Below are 27,229 nucleotides of genomic sequence, written 5' to 3' on the forward strand. Positions count from 1 at the left end.
TTTTCTTCTTCTCTTGTCATGGGGCTACCTCTGCTCAAAAGCACACAGTAGCTGGTTGGTAGGATGAGATTAAGTCACTGGTGAAGTACAAAAGGCAGAGACACAGATACAGTAGGCATACGGAGCACTATCATTTCCAATTTACGGATTGAAAAACTGAAACACAAAGAAGGCATCCTCAGACAGGTTGTTGGCAAAGCTGGAATTAGTTGCCAAGTGTACTGATGTTGTGTCTTTGCTCTACGTACAACATTAAGAATATGAGGAAACGACACGGACACAGTTAAGTTTCAAATAACCATGTTTACTAACTATACAAATATACAAGGTTTAACTACATACATACACTGCTGCTCTGCTAGGGTTCAGATGGCTTCTGCAATAGAAGAAGAGAGGCCATTAGATGGCTTCCAAACTATTTAAAGGGGTATTACTACAACTGACAGGTTTCTGCTCAAACCTGCCTCTATTCCCCAATGTTAAATATAAAACTGAATATATTTGTTCTTTTTTATTAGTGCATACCAAAAATATACAGGATGTGCAACACAGTCAAGTTAACATTGCTAGAGTAACCTTAACTTTTGAAACTTCTTAACTTTTTTAAATGCTTGATCTCACAGTCTTAGTGTTTCTTTAATGACAAAATTTTGTTTCCTTTTACTAAAATTAAGGTTTGGGCCAATCTTTTACTTTACCTCTACTAGTATTCTGTATGTATAATCATCTTATTACTTTTTCAATTAGTTTCTTACTTTGAATGAATTCTTAAAGGGACAAGATACTTGTTTAAAATTTTCAAAAAGCTACAGCAAATAAAAATGGAGTAATTATGAAGCATTCAATAGACTGATGACACAAGAATATGTCAGTCTCAGTCGATAGGGAACAGTCAAGGAGATATTTTCACAGATATAGTGTGGTCTCAGTTTGCTTAAAAATCTCTTAGATGTTAGTGGGATTTTCAAGATGAAGACCTTTTGTAGGAAAGATACAAATGTTTAGATTTGCTGAAAATGAGCAATTTCTAGACAGCAAGAGAAAATGTACAAATCACATTCAATGTAACAAATCCCACAGTTTGCTAAAATTGCTGAAGAGAAATAGAAGGATAAGTGCTGTCCATAAAGTTTTAGATATGAATCTCTGAATTCTGAAACAGCAGAAATGAGCATTTGGTGGGAGCTTTGTACACAAACATGTTTTTCTTCATTTTAATCAGTAGCTGAAGATTCTGCTAAAAAACTGATTTCGATAATAGCTTTATATACTATTCTTACGAGTGCGGACATGTTTGGCAAGCTATATTTTCTAAAAAAACCCACTTTGTAATGATTTTCAGGAATCTTCTCCAGAACACGAGGCCAAAGGCAACTGCCATATAATTCCATTTGCTCTGGACTGGACAGAGTCATGGTATCCCTTAGGATAAGAAATTCAGTGTGCCTTAAAATCTCCTCAAGCAGAAGACACAGTGCACAGTCTATTGGGCATTACCTTTTGGCCTTGAAGATAGACTGGTCTACAGCTAACATGGAAATCTTAGGGGATTTGGGTCACTTTTGTGCCCTGTGCAGTGAATTAAAGAAATATTTCAAAGTCAGACTTGCCCTCCAGACACAAAAATATATTGGGCATGTCATTAAAGGAATTTCTATTGGCTAGAAATCCTATGACTTACAGTTTCATACAAGGCATCTATTGCTTATCTCCAAATGTAAATATTGGGTATTATGCAACATAATTAACTAATGAAAAAGTTTTTAATATATTGTTTATCTTTTCCTACATGGAGCGTAATAATACTGACCATGGCATTGTACCAACATATGAAAATTGAATAGAGTAAGCAAACATGAAAGCATCTGTTCTCTTGTTTAATTCAGTAATCATCAAGTTAATGGTGCAGTCATGTAAAACTTCTCCCTTTAATTAAATTTTAACCATCATCTAACAGACAGTATTATGTCATGTTATAGCCATCATTTGTACAGACAGGGCTGGCATGCATGCTCTAGCAAAAGAAAGAATCATGTAGCTAATAACATGCATTTTCATCACATATGATCTATTCCTGTTTTCAGGAATTGCAATTATTTGTGTTCCCACGTATTAGAGAAGTACATTAACCATTATATACTGTAATCCCAAAATCTCCCTTGTCCTGTCTAATGAGGCTGACAATAGTGCTGTCATTTGTGAGGATGGGGTTTTGTAATGTGGATGTTTTGTTCACTAGAAGCTGGGCTAAGACTATCAAACAGCTCTCACCTGGTAATGCCTTTCACTGACTACCACCCTTGGCTAGATTTGGATTACTGCCGTCTTCGGCATTATAGGCAAAGCCCCTCAGTCTGAGGCTCTTGGTTGTTCATGTGGCAGCAAGTTCTCGTCTTAAAATAAAAAGTCACACTGGCTCAGTTTTGTCTTAATTTTAGGCATGTCTGATCGTGGCAGATGTGCTCAGCAATCATTAAACAGGCTCCAGATGGTAGCTTAAAAGTTGGCTTAAAAAGTTTTGTAACCTTCAGTTGCACTTCCTTCATGGAGAGCTCCACAGATGCATGACATGCTCGATTTTGTACCCAGCTCCACTCTGCAGATAAAATGTTGAGGTTCATGAAGAAGATGGATGATGATGTTATCTTGTCTTGAATCTGCTGCAAGTGAAATTTGTAATAGTCATCTGTATACTATTAGCTGAAAAGGTTACAAGGAAAAAATATCCAGGTAAAAGTGTATTTTTCAGTCCTCAAGAGAACTGAAAAAACGTTTTGACTTGAGTTTCTTATCCATCATCTGATAAAAATGAATCTATTTATGCAGGATGTTTACTTTTAAGTTATCCTAGTAAAGACTTTTACTTTTGCTGAGGTGTTTGTCCTTCTAACAGAGTGCAACTAAACTTTAGGTGTAAAGAGCGATTTAAAAAAAAAATTTAAAGGAAAAAACCAATAGATTTTTACACCATTCGCTATTAGTTATTACAGGGTTTTCACCAGACCTATGCAGACTCAAGCAATAGATTGATTGTTTGCCAAAACCTGTGAGAAAGTTGGTCTTCACTGAAAGCTTTGTAACTTAGGAAATAACTTCTAAAAATTTAGTATAGAATTTCCCATATAACTTCATTTTGAGAAGTTATTGCTCATCTCTCCTTTAAAAATAGATGCTGTTTCCACAGCAAAGCTTCAATATTCCATCTCACATATGGCTATATGTGGTGAATGAATATTTGTTTGATTTTAAAGAAATTGGCTTTGACATCTTTTACTGTTCTAGCGATAACTTTACTAGCAAGAGTACACACTGAAATGTATCGTTGTAAATGAATATGTGTATACAGAGTGGAAACCCAATTCTAAAAGCTACATTCACCCATTCAGAGAACAGAAATGTCCAATGTGACCAATACAGCCAATCAAACCTAACCAAAACAGAAGAAGTTTTGAATACTCACACCAAGCTGTTTTCTTACTTTCTATAGACCGAGAATTATTTGCTTCAATTTTTCAGTGAATGGTTTCAAATACATTAAATTGAGACCAATATACCATGGACAAAGAGGTGAAATGTGTTGAATAAATTATTTGCCATGGGTTATTCACTCCATCTTGATGTAAAGACCCAGTGATGGGGTGTACAAATGCCACAGTGGAGAACAAGGAGTTAAGGAGAAGCTCTGGGCCCAGGCTTCCGCACCCAGCTGCACCTGCAAAGCCTGCACAACCTGGAGGCGGAGCTTAAAAGGGGAAGCTGAGCTACTCAAAAGGAGTAAGCAGTGGAAGGGGACAGACCCCTCCGCTCTTTGGGGAAGTAATAGGCCAGGAGCTCTTGTTGCCTGAGCGCTGACCACATAACTAAATCAAGCCTGCAAAGGAGAGACTGGTGACTTTGTGGGAAGGTCAGAAACTTTATTTTCTGTTCAGTTCTTTAAATTTACCCTGCTGGAGAAAAGGGGGGTTCAGGAAGGAAGTGATCCAGACAGGTAGCTATTTAGCACCCTTAGGTGCAGAACTTAGCTGCCCACCACTGGGCCCTGGATTGTTCCCCAGTGGAGAGCGTGGGCTCAGGTTCCTCTACCAACACCAAAAGGTGGGACAACAAAAAAAAGTCTACCCCTCAGCAAGGTATGCAGTTGCGGAAAGCCCTGAATACACAAGGTCCAGACCTGAAGCTAAGGAGAAAGCCTTTGCAGGTACCAGAAGACTTCTCCATTATGTGCGCACATGACCTGAAAGGGGTGGACTGCATTGCAGGACCTGGCCAGAAGGGTAAGCAGCAAAAGAAGAGACCGATCTCACAGGACTGAGTTCTGGAGGAAAGGGGAGACATCAGGAAGGGGGACCACTTGCCATGCCCTTGCCTGACCACTAGGCGGCACTTCAGGTGCGGGTCACTCTTCACAGGGCTATTTTCACCTAATACTCCCCACTATCACCACACCACCAGTGGTAACAGTAGGAAGAGCTTTAATGTAGACAGGGCATCAGGCACCCAATGGCTTTTTGACCACTATGTAAACTTAATACTGCACAAGGCAGGTCTATGCTACACTGGAGCCTTGACTAGCACTAGCATTCCCACCATTGTTACCACCAATGGAATTGCACCAATAGTAGTAACCACTTATCCACTGACATTTTAAAAACTCCCGCACCCCAATCTGGGTTTATGCTGGTTATGTACTATGTATGTATCATGTGAACCTTGTAAACCAATACTTGTAATCCCTCATAACTCAAGCCTGGCCCCAGATGTACAGTACCTTTCCTCAAAAAGAAAAAAGAAAAGGAGTACTTGTGGCACCTTAGAGACTAACCAGTTTATTTGAGCATGAGCTTTCGTGAGCTACAGCTCACTTCATCGGATGCATAGCATATCGTGGAAACTGCAGAAGACATTATATACACACAGAGACCATGAAACAATACCTCCTCCCACCCCACTCTCCTGCTGGTAACAGCTTATCTAAAGTGATCATCAAGTAGGGCCATTTCCAGCACAAATCCAGGTTTTCTCACCCTTCTCCCCCCCCCACACACACACACATACAAACTCACTCTCCTGCTGGTAATAGCCCATCCCTCTTTGAAACCTCTCTTTATAATGCGCATGATAAACAAGGTGGGTCATTTCCAGCACTAATCCAGGTTTTCTCACCCCCCCACACACACCCCCCTCCAAAAACCACACACACAAACTCACTCTCCTGCTGGCAATAGCTCATCTTACAATGTGCACAGCAATAATCCAAGTTTAACCAGAACGTCTTGGGGGGGGTTTGTAGGAAAAAAACAAGGGGAGATAGGCTACCTTGCATAATGACTTAGCCACTCCCAGTCTCTATTCAAGCCCAAATTAATAGTATCCAATTTGCAAATGAATTCCAATTCAGCAGTTTCTCGCTGGAGTCTGGATTTGAAGTTTTTTTGCTTTAAGATAGCGACCCTCATGTCTGTGATTGCGTGACCAGAGAGATTGAAGTGTTCTCCGACTGGTTTATGAATGTTATAATTCTTAACATCTGATTTGTGTCCATTTATTCTTTTACGTAGAGACTGTCCAGTTTGACCAATGTACATGGCAGAGGGGCATTGCTGGCACATGATGGCATATATCACATTGGTGGATGTGCAGGTGAACGAGCCTCTGATAGTGTGGCTGATGTTGTTAGGCCCTGTGATGGTGTCCCCTGAATAGATATGTGGGCACAGTTGGCAACGGGCTTTGTTGCAAGGATAGGTTCCTGGGTTAGTGGTTCTGTTGTGTGGTATGTGGTTGCTGGTGAGTATTCGCTTCAGGTTGGGGGGCTGTCTGTAGGCAAGGACTGGCCTTTCTCCCAAGATTTGTGAGAGTGTTGGGTCATCCTTCAGGATAGGTTGTAGATCCTTAATAATGCGTTGGAGGGGTTTTAGTTGGGGGCTGAAGGTGACGGCTAGTGGCGTTTTGTTATTTTCTTTGTTAGGCCTGTCCTGTAGTAGGTGACTTCTGGGAACTCTTCTGGCTCTATCAATCTGTTTCTTCACTTCCGCAGGTGGGTATTGTAGTTGTAAGAATGCTTGATAGAGATCTTGTAGGTGTTTGTCTCTGTCTGAGGGGTTGGAGCAAATGTGGTTGTATCGCAGAGCTTGGCTGTAGACGATGGATCGTGTGGTGTGGTCAGGGTGAAAGCTGGAGGCATGTGTAAATTTGATTTTAAACATTAATTTTAGGGGAGAGGGGAGAGTGAAGCATAGACAAAGTCTGAAAGTTGAATTTGGCTCTTTATTTGTAAAATACTTTGAAATCCCTCTGGATGAAAAGTGCTCGATAAATATTGTTATGCTGAAGGTGTTAGTGATAGCTCTCAAGTGGGTTTTTGATCTATAGACATTTGCAGACCTCATTAAAGACAATGGGTGTGCTAAGCACCTTTCTTTCAGGTTAAATAGGAGGAGCAATTAAATGTCCCATTATGTAGTGATAGCTGGAACAATAGGGAGCCACCAAGACAAATGGCTGTATAGCAAGTTGAATCAGAATCTAGCCAGGTGGGCAAAGGGGTTTCCATGGGCTGATTGTAAAATGCAGAGACTGGGGACTGATTGATTGCAGTGCGGTGTGCCTGTTTGTGAGGCTTTGTCTACACTACACAGCTTTTAGCGATACAGCTGTTCCACTAGAGCCGTGCCACTAAAAGGTGTCCAGCGTAGCCACTCTCCCACCAACAAAAAACTTCCACCCCTAATGAGTGTCGGTATCTTTGTTGGCAGGAAAGTGCTCCTGCCAACAAAGCACTGTTCACACTGTTGCTTTTCCTTGAAAAAACTTTTGTCTTTCAGGGAGAGTGTTTTTTAACACCTCTGAACGACAAAAGTTTTGTTGTTCACTTGTCAGTGTAGACAAAGCCTGAGAGGCAGGAAGTGAGAGATATTTATGAATGTGGCACTGAGTGAGCCAAGATACAGAGCTTCCTACAGGTATGTTACTAGCTGGAAAGACAAGCTTGGATTTCTGAACAAGGAAACTGCCTGATGTTATTTGTTTCTACTGTGTTCAGGGAAACAGGACTTTGTGTACATTCTTGTAAATAAACAAGATTGCACCCAAGAAATATCTGACTCGGAAACAACCCGGCAAGGCCCAAATATAGTCTAACTGCTCAGGCCAAAAAGGTGCAACAATATGTTTAGCCTTGGCAGAATTTGATTATTATATTTTTGTAACATGGGATAATATCGATTTTTATTTTTAAGCATTTTTTTCCACTTTTATGTCTTTGAATTTTCACAGTTATGGGAAAATAAGGGAGGTAGGGTTAGGGCAGTGCTGACAGCAGGGCTGCAGGAGGCTCCCAGTGCAGCTGAGGGTCCCAAGACATGCAAGGGCAAGATGCAGGGAATGCTGCAGTCCTGCTTGATGGAGGAGAGACCCCCCCAGCCCTGGCTGTGGGGAGGAGGACTGGCCCCCGGCCATTTGGGAGGCCACCCTGCTGCTGAATGGCTCCTGCCCAGGGATGGCCTCTGCACTCCCAGCTAATGAGTGAGTGAGCGGAGCCATGATAGCGGGGTTGCTGAAGCCTATCTACATGGCTGTGGAGCCAGGGTCACTGAATCCTTCTGGGTGTTAGGTGCAGGGGAGGCTGTCAGTGTCAACTTTTGTCAATGAGTTTTGGGGGTATTTTTTGGTTAATTTCTGTGTCAAGGGAAATACACATTTACCGACAACTAATGATTTAAACTGAATCCTGCCAAGCTTAATATACTGCTTAGACCCCTTTGCTGTTAGCCTTTGTTGTACTTCATAGGTGACACAGCCATTACATCGAGCCATTACATCGAACTGGCCATGGCTTTTAGCCTTTTATACCAAGTATTTAGGCAGCACCAAAACAATTAGCCATGTTCAGCATGCTTTACTTGTACTTGTGAACAGTGTAGCTAGTACAAATATACTCTGGTACATTTTATTTCTGCACAATTGTTGGACTTATACTATGAATCTTTTCTTATGGAAGATTCTGTTGAATACAGTTTCAGAGTGGTAGCCATGTTAGTCTGTATCAGCAAAAAGAATGAAGAGTACTTGTGGCACCTTAGAGACTAACACATTTATTTGGGCATAAGCTTTCGTGGGCTAAAACCCACTTCATCAGATGCATGCAGTGGAAAATACAGTCGGAAGAGATATATATATACTGAGAACATGAAAAAATGGGGGTTGCCATACCAACTCTAACAAGACTAATCAATTAAGGTGGGCTATTATCAGCAGGAGAAAAAAAAGTTTTGTAGTCATAACCAGGATGGCCCATTTCAAACAGTTGACAAGAAGGTGTGAGTAACAGTAGGGGAAAAATTAGCATGGGGAAATAGTTTTTCGTTTGTGTAATGACTTATTCACTTCTAGTCTTTATTCAAGCCTAATTTAATAGTGTCCAGTTTGCAAATAGTTATAATTTTATAATAATTTATAATATAAATTTGTTAGTCTCTAAGGTGCCACAAGTACTCCTCGTTCTTTTTGTTGAATTCAGTGTACGGCATGGAAAGGGATCAACTGTAAAAATGCTAAAATAAAATAATAGACTTTTAAAATTGTAAAGCTTTTTATGACTCAAGAGCCTGGGCAGTGCATTCATTTTAAGATGACTATTCATCATAAGGCCTGAACAAATTAAATCAGCTGTATATGCCTGTTCTTTTCTCCTAAGAGGTGGCATGTATCCAAATCTAAGCCTGACTTTCCACCCTGGGTGAACTCAATGGAGTTGTCAGAATTGTAATTCAGGGCCGAAATTGATCTGTGCAGCATAAAGAAAAAGGAATTCTTCATTCCATTGGAGTTATTGTGGATTGGAAGTTTTGATATTGATGAATTAAGGAGTCAAGATGAATTCCTTAAGTGTAATTTGAAACTATGGTACGAACTTGGTACAAACTTGTCCAGAAGGATGTTAAAATCAATATAACTACAGGGTGAATAATTAGAATTCATTCAACAAGGAAAGTTGATGGAATCCTAAGATAAAACCAACACATATTTGGTGGAAATCATAATTGTAATGGGTGCATTATGTAAAATTAGAAGGTAACCTTGGTATATTCTTTAAAACTTACTAATTATATATCTCCCTAATACTCCCCTTGTGGCTTTCTGCTCAGTGCACATATGGCTCTCCATAGCTCTGTTCAGGGCTTTTTTCTTTAGATAAGTACGTGGTTACACAACAACCTCACTTCAATGTTGCGGCTGACCTGAGGGAAAAAGTGTCAATTTAAAATGAAGACACAGAGATTTTCATTTATGTAGGCAGATGGATTCAATCCATCTCTGTGCTGATAGTCAAGGTAATGTAAACTTTTATGCTGATGATTTAACTTTAAGAAAATTGTCCTGGTGCCAGTTCAATATAAACATTTCAGAGTGGCTGGAGCCTGGTCTACAATAAAACTGCAGAAAATTTTAAAATTGGTTTAAAGAAGAACTGGCTATAAAGCTATTCAGAATTAGTGGGGATGTGCAGATCATGTTTAAGTACTTACCCACCTTTTGTAAAACATGTTGAATATCCTAGGATGAATCATGAGTGCCCCAAGGGTCGGTCCTCAGGCCGGTTTTGTTCAATATCTTCATTAATGATCTGGAGGATGGTGTGGATTGCACCCTCAGCAAGTTTTCAGATGACACTAAACTGGGAGGAGAGGTAAATACGCTGGAGGGTAGGGATAGGATACAGAGGGATCTAGACAAATTAGCGGATTGGGCCAAAAGAAATCTGGTGAGGTTCAACAAGGACAAGTGCAGAGTTCTGCACTTCGGACCGAAGAATCCCATGCACCGCTACAGACTAGGGACCGAATGGCTAGGCAGTAGTTCTGCAGAAAAGGATGTAGGGGTTACAGTGGACGAGAAGCTGGATATGAGTCAGCAGTGTGCCCTTGTTGCCAATAAGGCCAATGGCATTTTGGGCTGTATAAGGAGGGGCATTGCCAGCAGATCGAGGGACGGGATCGTTCCCCTCTATTCGACATTGGTGAGGCCTCATCTGGAGTACTGTGTCCAGTTTTGGGCCCCACACTACAAGAAGGCTGTGGAAAAATTGGAAAGTGTCCAGCGGAGGGCAACAAAAATGATTAGGGGACTGGAACACATGCAACCCGTGCAGCTCCAACTTTTTGATAACTTCACTATCATTCATTTTCCTACTTTTCTGTCCCTACTTCTCTTTCCCAAAATAAGAAAACAGAAAATAACAAACCAGTAACCACTCTGTCTGTTCTCTAGTCACCACACTTAAAACTCATTCAAAATCACCACCAGTGTTTCAGGGCAATAAGTTCTGCATACTATCCTGCTCGACTACACCACTGTGACGGTGCCTTAATGGGTCACAACTGAGAATGCCAAATTCAGAATGAACTGCTGAGAAATAGGGCAGATACACCCCAAGACTGGTAGCTAATCCCCATTAGGATATACCAAACCAGCAACAAAGGTAAACTTCTGTTTCACCACACTGGCTAACAAGAAAACATAAAGGCAGTTTCCTCAGGCATTTCAGTTCTTACATCACCACCAAAAACACTGGATTCAGAGATGAGTGGTTCTTTACAACCAGTCTCATCAAATAATAGGTTCTTCTGATCCCAAAGGACCAGCCACACACCCAGGTCAATATATAACTTAGATCTTACCCAAAAATCACACTGATGCCAATCCTTTAGTATCTAAAATATAAAGGTTTATTCATAAAAAGAAAGAAAGAAAGGTGAGAGTTAAAACTGGTTAAAGGAATCAATTACATACAGTGATGGCAAGTTCTTGGTTCAGGCTTGTAGCAGGGATGGAATAAACTGTTGGCTTAAGTCAAGTCTCTGGAGTACATCCACATTCAGTCATTCAGTCCTTTGTTCAGAGCTTCAGTTTGTAGCAAAGTTTCTCCAGAGGTAAGAAACGGGATTGACACCCAAATGGAGGTGTTTCCAGGGTCTTTTAAAGCTTTTGCCATGTGGAGGGCATCCCATTGTTCTTACTGTGGAAAATTACAGCAAGAAGATGGAGTTTGGAGTCACATGGGCAAGTCACATGTTCATGCTCAATTTCCCTCAGTCATTGCAGGAAGCCATTACCACCACTCCAGACAGTACGTTTACATGACAGATGGGCATCTCCCATTGTCAACCAAGTGTTTCTTGATGAGCCACTTAATTTGAATAGTCCCTCCAAGATGTGCTGGCTAGCTACCTTGTGGGCGGTACATTTGAAATCCAGGTATAGAGTCAATACTTATAACTTCAAATACAAAAATGATATGTGCATACAGACAGCATAATCATAACCAGCAAATCATAACCTTTGCATAAACACCTTACTTTACAACCTTTGTACAAGGTTTGCTGCAAATATATAAAGTAGTTGCAACAATGATCTACATGGTCATATTTTAATCAGATAACGTCACACATTCAGCCCCTAAATTTTGCAGTATAAGTTCACGAGACACCTGTGTTTCTACAGATCCCACCAGATGTCTGGATGCCTACACCCCAGAGCAATGAACAAACAGGAGACGTTGGGAGTTCCTTCAGCTAACTCATGTGCAGGACCCAATCCAGGAAGTGTAGTCAGACCTCACCTATCGGACTGGGCTCTTACAGGTGAGCTTACACAAAATGGCCAGGGGGAGGAAGGTGACCTATCTCATAACCTTTAATCCAGTGGTTAGGGTACTCGTCTGGAATGTGGGAGACCCATGGTTCAAGTGTCCCCCTCCACCTGAGGGGCAGAAGGGATTTGAACAGGGGTCTCCCAACAATCAAGTGAATGCTCTAACCACTGGGCTGTGGGGTAGTCTAGTATGAGGCTCCCTCAGTCTCTCTTATTGAAGCTGTTCCACTGTGAATAGCTAATTTTAAAAATTCACTGGTGCAGGGGGACAGGATCCTTGGTCTCCCACCTGCCAGGTGAGTGCTCTAGTATTTCTCTCTCACCCAATGTTGAAGGTGTTGCACTGTGGATAAACAATGAAAGAATCATTGGGACAGAGAGAGGCCACCAACAGCACCGCCTCCCCACATGCCCTGGGCTTCTTGGTGCCTAACACCAAGAGACGGTTTATAGCTGAGAAGCCCAAGCAGAGATAGGCACCTCCCTGCAGCCTGGGATTGAGTGTCTATCTCTGAGAGAGAGATGGGACTTAGCACACCTCCTTCAGCTTGGCACCTCCCATTGGCTAGTTTAGGCCAGGACCCTCCAAGTGTGCAGGCTTTTCTGCATCCCCCATTCTTAGGTCCCTGTATCGCCCCACTCCTTGTACGGAGAGCCTAGGTACCTAACTCAAGCTTTGTGACTCATGGTGCTTTTCTAGGTGCCCCAAAATTAGGAAGGGTTACACTGAGCACCACCATGCTTAAATTACTTGGTGAATCTTGCCCAAAGTGTACAGCTCCCACTGTATTCAAGGGGAGTCTATTCATTGATTCCAGTGGGAGTGTGTTCAGTCCTTTATGCTGTAATAACATTTCTACATAACCTTTGCAGTTCTTTAAGATTTTTTTTTAAATAAAAGAACAAAGAATTTATGATCAAGCACTGCATAATCTACCCTACACAAATCGTCAAATGTCAACCTTTCAAATTTTAGGGGAGTTGCCTAGCTAGGCACTAATTTTTGCCTAGCTAGGCACTAATTTAGGGGAGTTGCCTAGCTAGGCACTAATAATTCAGCTGTGAAGCGTCAGTGAAAGTTTTATAAGCCAAGAAAATAAAGATTATAAAAAAGAAAAAAGTAGGAATGATGAACAGAGAGGAAGTTGCAGTTTTAGCCTATTATCACTCTGATCTGGTCAGTACATCAATCTCAGAAAACACGGAATTCTAAATAATGCACTGTTATTTCTATGGTCTGTGGGTGAAACAAAGGCTTGGGTAATCAGGCAAAATCCATCTCCCAAACCAAGCAGCAAGGCTGCAGCATAGTCCCCTTTGGCAACTACTCCAACCTATAGGCTGCAATGCCAGACATAGCCCTTCCGTTTTATTAGAGTGTATTTGTGGATCCTGTGTCCCTTCACTGGGTTGGCTACAGGCTTGTCTCCAATGTTGCCATCTGTGCCAGCGTATATGGAGCTGGCACATGTCTGCTGCATAGCCACTCATTACCCCTCTCTCTGTGAATTTCACCATACGGGCTAGATCCTGGTCCCACTGAAGTAGCTCAAGGTCTTTTACACTGATTTCAGTAGTGCCAAATTTGGTAATAAGAGTATCCCATATATGTAGTATACTGTAAGATACTATAATTTTTTGTGGCTTTCTACAACTCCATTCACTGAAGTGCTTCTTATCAAATTAAACTCCATGTTCAAATTGCAATAGAACAGCCACATTTGCCTCAAACTTTTGTTTTATCACTGTTATGCATAAGACTGACAAGACATATAAAAGTATTTCCTCTGATTACTTCCTTCATGTTTCATTAGGGCATGTTTCTGCATTAATTCAGATATTTCATTTCACTATTTATGACTGCTTCCCCTAACACAAACAATTCTAGCTTGGTTTTAGAAAGAAAGGTTTATATGATTTCCAATAATTGCCTTAAGTGACAGAAGCCACCATTACTAGCTCACTACATCTGCAAGGTTACTGGACTCTAAGTGCATTTCTTGCTTTTAATTGAATTTCTACATGCTTCTAAGTTTTTTCCTTTGGTCTGATAATTAATTTCTTCATTCCCTCCTACAGTTTTCATGTTCACACACTAATTGTCTCTCTCAGGCTCCTGAGGTGTTGTGTGTCCCTTAACCTTGTGTCAGAGTCAGAGTTCTCTTCAGAATATTCTTGTTTTTAACTTGGGGCCAGAGTCTGCTCTCCCAAATCATGTATATCTAGAGTTACCCCATCCGCTTCAATGGAATTATTCTGGATTTACACTGATGGTGTGATCAAGGACAGAATCTGGCCCTCAGTTGGAAATGAACTGCTTTTTCCCTGCTATGCAGCTCCTTGCATCATCTAGCATTTGGTACGGTATTCTTGACTGTTCTGCATGATTGCACCAAAAAGTAGAGCTAAAATGCAGGAAACAATTGCAATACTTGCTGTTATGTTTCTTCTGCCTTCCAAATGATTGCAGTGAACTTGGTACCCAGAAAGCCAGCCTGACTAAAGGTTTAGTTCACTTCTCTAGAAAGAATGGCTAAATTCAAATTCAGCTGGTTACGTCTGCCTGGCCAACTGCTATTTCTTCTTGTATGCCTGAGGAACTGCTCATTCACTGCTTGATTTAGGGACTGAAAAGCCATTTACAAATAATCATAGGGCCTATGCTTCCCTCTATTAAACAGCAGTTAGAAGCACAGGAGCAACTAGTCATACTGAAAATTGGCAGCAAGGAACAGACAGCTATATGGTCTGAGCCAATGGCATCATATATAAGCCATCAGCCCATCTGCAGCAATTACATGGCTGACCCATTATGCAGTACCCAGAGGTCTGGCCTGCCAGTGACGGAGGGGCTAGGGACTAGCCACTCACAGCATTTTCAACCTGGAAAAAGTTAGGCCACATTTTTGGCAGCATTAACTTTCTCTGTTCTAGAATTGCCAACTCTCATGCCGAAGAATTAGGGACGTGTTTGAACAAATCCGTTATAAAGTACTTAATGTAACTTGTTTGTTAATAACAAGCTTTCACACAAAGAACTAAAAATTACATCTACTGCACTGAGGTGCCTTCCATTTAAATTTCTGAATAATGTACGTCAGTAAGTACTGAAAGATAAAAATATATAAATGGAAATTAAAGATATGAAAATCATTAAATCTCTGATCAGCAATTAATAACAAATTTCAAGCACTGAAAATATCAGATACTAGCTCTCTTGCAACACCAGGTGATTCATATTGTATTAGGCGGACTATTCAAGTTATCCAGGAACAGCCATAGAGTTAGGCATACACTTCTGTCAGATGTTTTACCTATCTATTGTTAAAAGCAACACCTGAAATTACTCCTGCTGACCAGTATTAGAGAAGTGATTTTCTCTGTTTTTTCAGTTTGAGTATTTTGTTCACTTAAAGATGAGAAACCTGTTTAGGCAAAAAAAATTTCACCAAGGAAGACACAGGAAATCAGCCCCTTGCCCTTCTGTGGAAGGTCATGACAATGAGAAAGTCAACCATGGTTGGAAAGAAGAAAGATTGGTAAGAAATCTACTTTGAACAAAGACTGTAGCTTATTACGTTTAGTCTTAGCCACTGAAAAGCATATTTTGTTTTGTTTTATTTGTAACACTTTCTATCTTCACTCCTCTATATTTTAACTCACTTAATCCTATGTATAGTTTGTTATTTTTTTAATTGTTACTATAAACCAACTCAGTGCTGTGTTTGAAGGGAAGTGTGTATTTACGCCAGTTAAGTTAATAAGATGTAATATACTTTTGTCTCTTTAAAGGAGCAACAACACATTATTTCTCGGAGTGGTCCAGGTGAGAGCTGGACACATCAGGGCACATGGTTTTGGGGAAATTTGGGACTGGGAGTGTGTTGGGGTCACCTTGCTGGTTGCAACCAAGGCTGGTGGAAGCCAGAGGAGGGCTGTAGACAGGCTGGTGGGGTCAGGGTTGCTGAACCATGGCTGGCTGCATAGCACACAGACACTCAAGGTGTGACCTGCATGCTCGTTGAGGAATTGTGAGTGTCCCAGGCAGAGACCTACAGTAGGAAAGCATTGTGAGGCACTCAGGATTAAAAGGTAAAAAGTGACAACCCTTCAGTGGTCAGGATTGCACCTCAGTCCATGATATAGTCCCTAAATTCATGACTTTGTACTATTAAATTTCATCCCATTGCTATTACTCCAGTTTTCAAGGTCATCCAAATCTTGCAGTTGACTATTCCAGTCCTCCCTATATTGGAAATACCTCCCAACTTTGTGTCATGTGCACACTTTATTAACACACTCCCACTTTTTGTGCCACGGTCATTAATGAAGACATTAAATAAGATTGGTCTGAAGACTGATCCTTGAAAAACTCCACTGGTAACCTTCCTCCAATCTGACAGTTCACCCTTCAGCATGACCTGTTGTAGTCTTTCCTTTATCCACTTTCGATTCTCATGTTAATCCCCATCTCCTCCAATTTAACTAATACTTTCCCAAAGGGAACTGTTTCAAATGCTTTATTGAAATCCAGATAGATCTACTGAATTTCCTTTGTCAGAGACCAACCTGATCTCTATCTTTTATAAAAATCGTGTTATATTTTATCCCAATTACCATTTACCTCTATGCTCTCTTTTTAACTACTCTTTTTTCAAGACCTGTTCTAAAACCTTGCATACAATTGAGGTCAAACAGGCCTGTAGTTTCCCAGATCACCTTTTCCCCCTTTCTTAAGTATAGGTACTATATTTTCAGTTCTCCAGTCATAGGGTATGACAGCCCCTCCCCCACCCTCTGAGTTTTCAGATTCATTAAAATCTTTCCTATTGGGCTTGCAATTTCATGTGCCAATACCTTTATCTGGGGCCCCTGGTTTGGTCCCATTAAGTTGGTTGAGTTTAGCTTCCACCTCAGATGTGGTCATTTCTACTTCCACATCCTTATTCCCATTAGCCACTCTGCCCCAAGTTCCTCATTACCCTTATTAAAAACTGAGGCAAAGTATTCATTTAGGCATTAGACCATACCTAGATTATTTTTAATCCCTACCCCATCCTGTGTATAGCAGTCCCACTTTTTCTTTCCTCGTTTTCTTTTTATTTGTGTGGCTAAAAAAATCTTTTACTATTGTTTTAATTCCATTTGCAATGTCTAACTCTGCTTGGCTTTTTTCAGTTCTCGCTTTTTGCAATTCTCACTTTTCCCCTATTCTTTATGATCTCCAAGAGGTAGCTTTCCTTGTTGATCCATCCCATCTTCTATTCCTTGTAGGCTTTCTGCTATCTGTTAACCTGTCTGAGATGCTTGTTCATCCAGTTTGGTCTACAACCTTTCTGTACAATTGTTTCCCCTTGCTTGGGATGCAGGCTTCAGATAGTTTTTGCAACTTTGACTTAAAGTAATTTCAAGCCTCTGTCACATTCAGATCCTTAAATTCTTCAGTCCAGTCCACTTCCCTAACTAATTCCCTTGATTTTTTTCAAGTTTGCCCTATTGAAATCAAGGACTCTCTTGTGGACCTATTTTTTGGTTTATCGTTCTATTTGGTTTAAACTGAATTAACTCATGATCACTTGAACCAAGATTGTTTTCTAACCAGTTCTTTTGAGGTTCTTGCTACTTACCAATACTAAATCTAAAATGGCATCACTGTTTGTTTGTTCAGTGATTATTTGGTGAAGAAATCTGTCGGCTATCACATCCAGGAATATCTGGGGCCCACCATTATTAGTAGCACTTGGAATATATTTGGCCCTCTTTGATTGCTTTGAAATCTCTGTTGAAGTTACAAAGTCATCCTAACACCCTTTGTCTCAGGGATCTGGCAACTACCAGGGAATGTGGTGCAATTAATGCACAAAATTATTATATAAGGCAAATTTCACATACATTTTGCAGGGCTGGGACTGAAAACCTGACCCATCAGCTCCTAAACACAACCATCTGCTGCAGCTGAAGAAGCCTTGTCTGCTGCTCGTAGTAGATCTGTAATCACTTCTCTACAACCTCAGCCACAAGAGGGCTTCATTACTTACAAATGCAAAGCATTGATAGCTGCCTGTGCTATATGTACCATTTTAAAGGGTGAAAAGTAACTTCCCAGGAACTGAGGAAAGCTGGGTATCCCCCCAAAAAATCTGTATAAGACAAACAACATTACTCCCGTTTATTAAACTCAGTTTAGTTATGTACATTTGGTAAAAGAATGGTACTGAACAATTTAAACTTCATTTTGCCTGAAAGTTGAATTGGCTGCTGGTTGTTCTAACAGGCTGGCAGTGTTTCCCTGAAATGCCCTCTCTTGTTAGCAGGTTTTGCTGTTGCTGGGGGATACTAAGTAGATTCTGCTGTTTCATTGAGACAGGTAGCTAGTTACCCATCTGGACAGAAGGAAAGTAGAAATGGTAGTCTAGAGAAGGATGACCTATGGTATGGGCTGAACATTTATGAGATGGAAACCCCTGGAGCAGCTAAGGGTAAGAAGATGGGTTGAGCTGAGCTGAGCTTAATGTTGTGTTAATATGAATTTCTGTAGTAAAATCAAATTCCAGGAAGGGGATGAATTTGGGTTCTATGTACTGTGTGGACTGTTTCTATCTTTGGTACTTTTATAGGGCCCACTCACTTTAGTTTGAGTGCCTCACACTCTTTAATGTATTTAGATTCACAACACCACTGTGAAGTAGAGAAGTGCTATTTCCATTTTACACGAGGGGGAATTGAGGCATCGAGAGGCTAGTGACTTGCTCAAGGTCACAGAGAAAATCTGCGGAAGAGCTAGGAATTGATGTTTGAGAGCACGTTGCAAATGACACTCACTAATAATGATTGATGTGTGTATTTTGTACTATACTTGATATTTTATGAACTGGGGAGTCTGAAAATGTACATAACTGTTTGTTTGCTTTTAAACACAATATTTAGAGGATGTCTTCACATCAAAGCCTAAAAGAGCTTATTTAAAACAAAGCTTCACAGTCTTACTGCGCTGACATGAGCAGCAAATGATAAGAAACTGGTGTCAGGAATGTAGATAATGCAAAATCTGATGTCTGTGAAAGAGAATAAGAGAAGTCAGTAAAAAAATCCTGTTACTTTAATCCACTGTTTGAAGTTTAAATAGGATTTGATCAGTGCTGCTCTTTACAGATGACCTGGAAATCAAAACAAAAAACAAAACCAACAAACAAAACACAGAATGTATTTGTAAAACCGCAAAAGTGTTTGCCTACAAAAAATTGAACATTTTATTTTGACTACATTTGAGACAATTGCAGTAGAAAAAGTGTCCAACAGTGGGGTGTCTATAATGCCCAAAGCTTCTGATTGAGGACATTCATGATTAATCTGGGCCCACATCCATCAGAAAATAAAAACAAACAGTGATGTTTAACTTACAAATCTATGATCATTGCTACATTATAGGATGTACATTTTGATTCCACTTCAAGGAATATTTATGTTAAAAATGCAAATTTTTCTCAAAATAAATGTCAGTGTTTGCTCCAATGATTGTAAAGCTTTTCCAATGTTTAGCTGAACGTTTAGCTTTTAGCAGCTAGTATTCACAGAACCAGGAAAAGTAATAAATAAAAACAATACATTTTCCTTTACTCCTTAGCTGCTTTTGTAAATAAGAGGTTTATCTTAATATTACACAGCAACAGAGATGGTAAAGCCTTGCTGTGTCCAAGGTTTGGTGAAACTCCCAAACTGATTTTAGGGTTTACAAAACTAGTTTGAGTAGGTGAACCTTTCTCCCCGCCATCCCCTCTTCGGATTATCTGGATAGAAGTACTAAGGCACCCATCATAGTCAGTGATATATGAGCTCTAAAATGAATTAAACACATTCAAATAAAATGAGGACACATGCTTAAATAAAACATTCAGTCTGTAAGGCCACAATTTAGGAAAGCACAAGTAAGTCCCTTTGGGTATTAAACATGTGACTAAAGTAAAACACATGATTTCCTGGATAAGGATGGCGTGAGGCACATTCTTAAGTGCTTTCATGAACTGGGGTCAGACTGCATTTTCCTCCCTTTCCTCGTGTAGCATTGTGAGGGTGTGATGTTATGTTCTCTCGACGGATAGTTATTGGGGGAAGAAAGCTATGGGTCAGGTGGTTTTATTCTGAAGATGGAGCAATGCAGAATCACTATACTGTCTGGCAGAGGGGGAGTTCATTAGTCATGGGTCTGCTGCCAAGAAAACCTACAATGCAAGGGGGCTGAGACAGTTCCAGCACCTCTGATGAATGCAGCTGTTGTGCTAGGTCAAGGAAAGGGAGATGGTGTTTGAGATAGCTGGACCCCAGGCCACTGAGGCCTTTGAAGACCGGGGCCTTACATTGGATTCATTAATGGACAGAGAACCATTGCAGCATCAGAGCAGAGGGTGATGTTTCTTTAATCACTCTTTGCTGCTCTGAAAGCAAGCTGCTGCACGTATCAAATGGAACTGCTTCATGGCATTCACATTCAGCTCCTGGTACATCATGCTCCAACAGTTGATGCTGCAGGAAATACATAGCCACGTTTGCATTTGACAGAAAGGGACAGAGCTGAAAATGGTAGAAAACGTTTCTGGCAGCCAGCACAGCCTCTATATGGAGCTGAAGACTAAACTACCCCATCGGTGGGCCAGCTCTTCAAAATCTTCTCCTCTTTGCCACCAGCATCACCTCTGTCTTGCCCAGACTTAGGCCTTGTCTACGCTACAAGGGAAATTCGATCTAAGCTCCGCAATTTGAGTTACGTAAATAGTGTAACTCAATGTAGCTTAGATCAACTTACTGCGGGGTCCATACTATGCGATGTTGACAGGAGACACTCTCCCATCGACTCCCATTACTCTTCTCGATCCGGTGGAGTACAGGAGTCGACAGGAGAGTGATCGGTGGTCGATTTAGTGGGTCTTCACTAGACCCACTAAATCGACTACCGATGCATCGATCACAGCTCCTCGATTCCTGGTAAGTGTAGACAAGCAAGTGCTTAGGGTATCTTGCTGTAGCACTGGGAAAGCTAGCTTGTAATGATGCCTGTGTTTGCTATGAAGGAGAAGTGGAGTCTGGTATCAATGCATGCTCCTGGCACTTAAGTGCCTTTTGTCTCACAATCTCTTCTAGGAATTTTGAATATATCATGATGTGCATAGGACTGAGCCAATATGGAATTGCACACAACACTCTCTAAGATCTGTCTGAGACAACAGGGTGCAATTCTGTCTGTCCCTGTCAGATCTCAAGCAAATCAGAAACACATCATGGCCAACTCTGTCGGAGGTGAGGGTGGGGATGGGGGCACACTGGGTCACGTGCTGCCCTCCCCCAGATTTCTCCCAGTGAGTGGGTTCAAAATACGTGAGTGCACAGTGGGGGAGTGGGTTCAAAATACGTGAGTGCACAGTAGTTTATTTCAAAACAGACACCAGCAATAGCGAGGTGCTCCCCCTTTGTCCTCCCCCTTTGCAGGCCTGGCTCACATTGGTGCTGACCCACTGCTACCCTCCAGCAGGCCAATGGGCCACACCTGGGGAGCAAATTCCACACCTGCCCAAGGATTGCAGGGCTGGGCTTTCCAGGGGGTCACTGCTGACCGGTGGGGCCAGCTGCCTGCCCCAGTGTTTGTTTGGGTCTCACACAGAGATCCAGGGGGTGGAGGGATTTAACCAGGGCCATGAGGTGACTAATGTGCAGGAGCCCCTAGGTGGGGGGGACCTTGGAAGCCCTGGCTGGAAACCACCCAGCCCCCAGGGGCTCAGGGAGGGAATGTCTGACTCCTGCCTGTTAACTCATAGTCGGCCCCGCTCAGTCACATGGTGCTTCCAGGCCCCCTCCCTGCAGAGCAGCTGGAAAAGCTGAGCCAGTCAACTGACCTCAGAAGCTGGGAGAGCCCCACGGGGAGAAACTGGAGCAACAACTGGGCGCTGCAGGGAGAGGCCGCTGCTTTCCAAAAGGGGAGACTGAAGCTAAGATAGGGGCCGCCATGGTGGGGGGCATGATTCAAGTTTTTCGGGGCAGCTGAACCTTGAAATTGTGTCCACCCCTACTATCAACAGTTAGGTGTCGTCTCTGAACTGTCAAACCCTGCTGACAGACCTAATGACTTTGCTAATGTACCTAGTCTACAGTTCATATCTAAAAGGAGGTGATTCACTAGAGCAATTGGTGCTGTCTCAGTGCTATATCCTGGTCTGAAATCTAGCTGTGAGAGGGTCTAGGAAGTTGGCAGAAATCAGTTGTTAAAGTTCCCCCTTGGTTTTGCACCGTCAAGGGTGATTCAACTTCTAGCGAAAGTTGAAGCCTGTACTATGAATTATAGGTAACGTTAAAAAAAAATTAAAAAACCTTCCAAACTTAGGCTAGCACAAACGCATGACCTATATAAGGCGCACATACTTTGATTCTTCACTGGGTTGCACCTTGTGCAGTCACTTACCCCAGTGTAAAGTGGATGTAGAATGATAGACTTGTGCACCCATTTTGCCACATGGAAATGACTACACAAAGTACCTGGCAATTGAGAATCAGGCCCACTATATTTATGTTTTCATTAGGAATTCTCTCTTCCTGTCTCTGCTCCTTTACACAGTCTGTTTTTTCATTCTACCTCTGTTTTTGCACTGGAATTTCCCTCTCTACTTAGGGTTGCTGATTTTAGTTGGACATATTCCCGGGGGTTTCATCACACGACATAATCTTTCATTAAAAATTAATCTTTAATTCCTGGAGACTCCAGGACAATCCCTGGAGGCTTGGCAACCCTATCTGTATTACTGTTCCTCCCACCACCCCCATAGTGTATGCAAGCCCAATAACATCCTAGGTTTGAAGTAGACTTTTGAAGCTAAGTTCTTTGAGTGGGTTCAAAATGTTATCATTTCTAGTAAGCAATGTAAACATTCACCACATAAAATGATCCTGTGTGGATAACCAAACAATATAATCTTTTGTTGCATTCAGTCTTCTTCAGAGGAATTTAGCATTTGATGTGTGACTTCAGGGCAGCTGCTGGACTGTCATGCCTTCATATTTCTGCTCTACTTTTATTCCCAGTATTTAGGGTGTTTCAGATGGCAGTGGAATCCTAATGCAGAGATTACATATTTAATGGTACAGTGTCTTCATTCAACAGATTGAGAGTCACTTAAAAGGCACACACTGCTCCACATATCACATTGTCCTCCCCCCATCCATCTATAAAGTCACCTTGTCAACAGGTATAGAATCAGCGTAGAACTTAACTTACTATTGAGAGTGCTGCTGGAGTGAGAGAATTTGGAGAGTCTGGCTGCGATGGGGCTTAACCCCCATTACCTGTAAGGCAAGAGAAAGAATCCCAAGTAGTCATGCTCTGCACATGGCGAGGGGAGGGTGAGTAACTAATTGCCTCCTAGCCAGGGGAGGCAGAGGAAGGCCTTATAAGAAGACTGGGGGAGCTCCATAGGGGAGAGCCTATACAGGATACAGGTTTTTCTGGTGGAGATAAGCTCTGGGATAGGGTTTAACAGTGAAGAAGACTGTTACAGGAACAGGTCATTCTTCTGCAGGGAAAGGCCAGAGGTAGAGTCAACAAGGGAATTACAGTGAAGCCTGAGGGGGCAGAAGGGCTCTAGGCTGAAAACGTCTCTGGATTTTTGTGTTACCCAGAAGATGTTCAGATTTGTAACACCCGGAAGGCAAGTCAGGAGAACAGGCAGTTGGAGAGGCCACTGTAGGTCTAAGGGAGAAAAGCACCCTGTGCAGTGTTGTGACCGGCGATAAGGATGTGCTAGGAGGTGAGGACATGCTACTACAGTGGCATACAGGGGACATGTAATGACTAAAGGCCATATACAGACTTTACTTCTCTGACTTTAGTAGTTGTGTAAAAGATAATGAAACTCTTTTTATCTGCGTAATGCATTAGTGCAGTCAGTTGTAGCTGAGAAATGCAGAGTCCACATCTATGGTGGAGATGATCTATTAAAATGTTCCTTCAGTCAAAATGGAAAGACACACATGAACAATGTTTCTGCTGAGGTTTTCAGGAATGCTTGTTACAGTATTTAATCCAAACATTTTAGAAGTTCATGTGTTTAACTCTGTGTGATCACTAACAGCACTAGTAGATGAAACACAAAAAGAACAGTCTCCGATTCTTTGCAATGTGCACTAAAACTACACACTATTCCTTCTAAGGACATTACAGGGAGCTAAGATTATGGTGAGATAAACATCTCCTTTTCCCAGAATACAGACTAGAGAATTATAATGGTGCCCAGTTCTTCCAATGAAATTCAAAAGCACTAGGAAATCAGTCCTCCTTTTGAGCTTCCTGGGGGAAATGAATGAGCCCTGGTTTTCAACTGAACTTTTATCTAGTTTTGCAAATGAAGACAAAGGGTATTGGCTACCCGAAGATGATCCTGGTTGACCCAGGCCTTCTTTCAAAAGAAAGCCCCCTTATCCTAGTTAAGGAACCCAATTCTTAAAAGTTTTTTGCGGATGAGGTAGTTGTCTTCAAACCTCACTTTTAAGGAGAAAGAAGGAGCCCTGGTGAAGCTGCTGCCTCCCAGTCTTCACAAGGGGTTTTTGGAGAGGACTCCCTCCCTTCTACTAAAACAATGGGGCATTCTCTGCTTCAGAATACCATGTTCTGAGCATAATTTAGGTCTCTAGCCACAGTCCAGCTGGGACTGTTTCCATCCCTGTTGCTGAAGGCAGGGCAGTAGCTATCATTTCTCCTCTGAAGAAGAGCCTTAGAGGACTGTAGGGCAGTGGACACATCAACCTAAAGAACAGAGACAGGGAGGACGTATTTGAGGTCTCCTTAGGAAACTGGAGCCCATTAGATTAGTCTATCTACAAACTATTTGATCGGAAAGCTTTCAGGCATTTTAAATATGAAGCTTTCTTAGCTGAAGAGAACAAACCTCATTTGAATCAATAGATATCTTTGAATGAGCAGACAACAACAGTTCTTGCTGAGAGGCTTTGATGTCCCCTTCAATATGTGAATTAATGGGTGGATATTTTTTCAGCTGAAATGCTATTGGGCTGGATGTTCCTAATGCTATAGCGTTGCTTGATAGAGTCAAATTTTAGGCTTTTGACACAGAGAGGACGAGGTATTCCACCTGGTCTATTTTATCATGCAATATCTCTGAAAAAGGGATTCTTGTGGGACTTACCTTTTATGCACACTTATTAACCACCAGCAAACAACAAAAGAAAACATTACCAGTAGATTTATATTCTACGTAGACTAGCTGAAACCCTAACACTCAAGGAATCTTTAAAAAAGAAATAAAACTTTGATTTACAGTGAGTCTTGAAGCAGAGTACACCACCAGATTCACATTTCCTCACTCAGGGCTTGTCTATCTTGGATGGGGGAAATCAACACTATTAATGTAGCTATGCTGGTGCACATGCACCAGTGCAGCGTCTACATTGGGTAAAACTCAACTTGCATCCATGTGACTTATCCTGGTGATTTGCTGGAGTAAAGTCCACTGGAAAAGGATCAGGCCCTACAGACACATTTTCTAATCACGGTTGCTACTTGAGTCAAAGGGTTCAAGTTTTCTAAAAATGTTTTATAAAAACATATGACACCTTTGGGGTTTTATATATATGTAGATAGTTGTGTTAGGGAATATCTGAACCTGCTTTGCTGAAAACTTCGAGAACTGCTAAATTAAAACCTGGGCTATATGGCAGGCTCAATTAAGGCTAGTGCTTTGCTACAGCAAGTCTCATATCCTGTGACTTCTGAGATTTGGAGGAGGGGGGTGGAGGTGAACCAGAGCTTCCATAGCTGATAGTGCTGAGTAGCAGCAGCTATGGCTTTCTTCTTGCACTTTCTTCCTCACTTCTGCTGCTGTGGGGCTGATCTGGCAGTCTACCCGAACAACAGTTTTAAATAGGTTTAAACTGGTTTTTATTGCACAACAATTGCTATTTTCATATTAAATAATTTTGGCAGGTTTCACTATACATTTGTGGCTTTTGCCTTTCTTCTGTGACCAGACCATGATGCAGCAACTGGGTCACTACTACTTTAGATGCTATCTCGAGGATTGCACCATGTGGACAAGAAAATAGTTTCTTCTGAGATATGAAAGTTGGCTCCCACAACTCCAGCTCCCAGACTCAAACAGCCTGCAACCACCCTTTCCTAATTGTTTCTCTTCTGCCGTGTGCCAGGCTTCAAAGGGCTGCTGACTGAATTAGGAAGGGCACAGACCACGTACATGCAGTGTCTAATCTTGGGAAGATTCTTCAGCCCACAGCTGGAATATAGACCCTGTGTTGTAACCTGTAGGGGTAGTGTGGTATAAGCTAAGTACACTTCTGAAGTTGCAAAACAAAGTTTCCCTTTTTGTTATGGGACAATTAATCTCCTCCCTTTTCTTTGAAAGGTCACTGTGCCTGACGTAGTTTACAGATATACCTTTAATCAGGTGAGGGCTGTGGCCTTTAAAGGCTTGTCTACACTACAGATGCAGTAGCTGTGCCGCTGTAACATGTACACTTGGTACAGTGATGGGGTTTTTCACAGCTGTAGTTAATCCACCCCCTCAAGAGGCAGAAGAATTCACTCAATCCACGGTGTCTATAGTGGGACTTAAGACTGCTTAACTTCATCTCTAAGGCATGCGAATTTTTTTTACACCCTGCGTGATGTAGCTAGGTCAACCTAAGTTTTAGGTGTAGAACAGGTCTGAGATCAGCAGATACTTCTCCAGGTAAATCAAAGTTATCGCATTCAGGGGGTATCTTCGATCACTACTAGAAGAAATGTGAGTATCCCCATTAGAATCTTTCAATTCGTCTATGTTGTCCCAGGAACCTGTAGCCCAGCATGTTTATTGTTTTGTTCCAACATTTATGTGGACAGTGCAACCAACTGAAATTTTCTCTGTAGTTTTTGCTAGGGAGTATGGCTACCCTAACATCAGATGCCTGCCAAGTTACTTAGGAAGAGGCTCTGAACTCAAGAAAAGTGGCAGGAACCCTACATGCCCATGTGTTGTGGAGTCCTGCTGACATTAAACTGACTGCCCAACTGTTGTATGTGCATTTGAGCCATGGCAATAGTGATGGCTGTGATAGTCTGTACTCCTATATTCACCCCCTTTACAGAAAGAACTCACCCCCTTGTGAGGTATCATTTCAAAACTTATAATATGCTGATCATTATCATCCTGGTGAAACGTGTGGCAATGTTGCATGTAAGGTTATAGGATTCCTCTGTATGGTATTACTAGACATATTCCAAATCTGGGGGGAGCAGCCACAAACCAGTTCCTCGGAGACAGAAGGCTGGCCAATGTCTCAGTCAGCTGTCCACAAAATTAAATGGATCAAGTGGTCATTCTTTGGCAGGAAAGAGGATGTGGGTGAAAATGTACATCTTGACAAAGAAACAGCTGGGGGTCCCCATACACACAGCCTTTCCATCTCCTGAACCTCAGCTGGAGATGATTCTCTAAGAAGAGAAAGAACTGTACGAGGAGCGAGAAGGTGCCCCAAATGATTCCTCCCTTTCTCTCTACCCATGGCTTCCACAACACCTGAAGAA

The 27,229-nt window shown here is 41.7% G+C and overlaps 1 protein-coding gene across 2 annotated transcripts in view; it reads left to right on the forward strand.

Moving 5' to 3' along the window:
• The first annotated feature begins 14,767 nt into the window (after positions 1-14,767).
• The window catches only part of CHST9 (carbohydrate sulfotransferase 9), a 135,901-nt gene continuing 123,439 nt past the window's right edge, over positions 14,768-27,229 (forward strand). The window contains exon 1 of one of the 2 annotated variants that reach the window (XM_074944464.1): positions 14,768-15,191. The gene's annotated coding sequence lies outside the window, so the exon portion shown is untranslated. Of the gene's footprint in view, positions 15,192-17,996; positions 18,132-27,229 lie in introns of those variants that run through there. The other variant, XM_074944460.1, reaches the window with a different exon arrangement.

The sequence above is a fragment of the Natator depressus genome, chromosome 2 (assembly GCF_965152275.1).
Source record: "Natator depressus isolate rNatDep1 chromosome 2, rNatDep2.hap1, whole genome shotgun sequence".
Lineage (NCBI taxonomy): Eukaryota > Metazoa > Chordata > Testudines > Cheloniidae > Natator > Natator depressus.